Below are 1,737 nucleotides of genomic sequence, written 5' to 3'. Positions count from 1 at the left end.
TGACCCCAGGTCACACAGAGCCTTCTCAAAGGTCATAGTGCCTATGTTACAGGGAATTAGGAATTTACCAGGATCCTGTTTCTTTTGAGGTAGAGTTTGCTGAACCAAGGCATTTAGTTCCTTGATAAGCAATGGAGGTTCATCCTCTCAAGTCTCATTACCAAATAATTTAGCATTCAGCTTCATGATTGCTCCTAAATATTGAGCAACTTGCTCTTCAGTAATGTCTTCATCTTTTTCAGAAGATGAATATTCATCAGAGCTCATGAATGGTAAAAGGAGGTTCAATGGAATCTCTATGGTCTCTAGATGAGCCTCAGATACCTTTGGTTCCTCAAAGGGAAACACCTTATTGGTCACTGAACGTCCCAGGAGGTCTTTCTCACTAGGATTCACGTCCTCTTCCTCCTCTTTGGGTTCGGCCACACCAAGTAAGGTAATGGCCTTGCACTCTCTTTTTGGATTCTCTTCTGTATTGCTTGGGAGAGTACTAGGAGGGGTTTCAGTGACTCTTTTACTCAGCTGGCCCACTTGTGCCTCCAAATTTCTAATGGAGGATCTTGTTTCATTCATGAAACTTAAAGTGGCCTTAGATAGATCAGAGACTATATTTGCTAAGCTAGATGGAGCCTGCTTAGAATTCTCTGTCTGTTGCTGAGTGGATGATGGAAAAGGCTTGCTATTGCTAAACCTGTTTCTTCCACCATTATTAAAGCCTTGTTGAGGCTTTTGTTGATCCTTCCATGAGAAATTTGGATGATTTCTCCATGAGGTATTATAGGTGTTTCCATAGGGTTCCCCCATGTAATTCACCTCTGCTATTGCAGGGTTCTCAGGATCATAAGCTTCTTCTTCAGAAGATGCCTCTTGAGTACTGTTGGATGCAGCTTGCAATCCATTCAGACTCTGAGAAATCATATTGACTTGCTGAGTCAATATTTTATTCTGAGCCAATATGGCATTCAGAGTATCAATTTCAAGAACTCCCTTCCTCTGAGGCATCCCATTACTCACAGGATTCCTTTCAGAAGTGTACATGAACTGGTTATTTGCAGCCATGTCAATGAGTTCCTGAGCTTCTGCAGGCATTTTCTTTAGGTGAATAGATCCACCTGCAGAATGGTCCAATGACATCTTAGATAATTCAGACAGACCATCATAGAATATATCCAGGACGGTCCATTCTGAAAGCATATCAGAAGGACACTTTTTGGTCAGTTGCTTGTATCTCTCCCAAGCTTCATAGAGGGATTCACCTTCTTTTTGTCTGAAGGTTTGAACGTCCACTCTAAGCTTGCTAAGCTTTTGAGGAGGAAAGAACTTGGCTAAGAAAGCCGTGACCGGCTTATCCCAAGAGTTCAGGCTATCTTTAGGTTGAGAGTCCAACCATATTCTAGCTCTGTCTCTTATAGCAAACGGGAAAAGCATAAGCCTGTAGACCTCAGGATTAACCCCATTGGTCTTAACAGTATCACAGATCTGCAAGAATTCAGTTAAGAACTGAAAAGGATCTTCTGATGGAAGTCCATGAAACTTGCAATTCTGTTGCATCAGAGAAACTAATTGAGGCTTTAGCTCAAAATTGTTTGCTCCAATGGCAGGAATTGAGATGCTTCTTCCATGTAAGTTGGAATTTGGTGCAGTAAAGTCTCCAAGAATCTTCCTTGCATTGTTATTATTTTCAGCCATGTCTCCTTCTTTTTCGAAAATTTCTGTCAGATTTTCTCCAAAGAGTTG

At 41.4% G+C, this 1,737-nt stretch overlaps 1 non-coding gene across 1 annotated transcript; it reads left to right on the top strand.

Annotated features, from left to right (window-relative positions):
• Nucleotides 1-1,188: 1,188 nt before the first annotated feature.
• LOC112768860 (small nucleolar RNA R71) lies at nucleotides 1,189-1,296 on the top strand. Its single transcript, XR_003186241.1, has one exon. It is a non-coding gene; the product is annotated as a small nucleolar RNA R71 (small nucleolar RNA).
• The last annotated feature ends 441 nt before the right edge of the window (nucleotides 1,297-1,737 follow it).

The sequence above is a fragment of the Arachis hypogaea genome, chromosome 17 (assembly GCF_003086295.3).
Source record: "Arachis hypogaea cultivar Tifrunner chromosome 17, arahy.Tifrunner.gnm2.J5K5, whole genome shotgun sequence".
NCBI classification, from domain to species: domain Eukaryota; kingdom Viridiplantae; phylum Streptophyta; class Magnoliopsida; order Fabales; family Fabaceae; genus Arachis; species Arachis hypogaea.
This window is presented reverse-complemented; position numbering and strand designations above follow the sequence as displayed.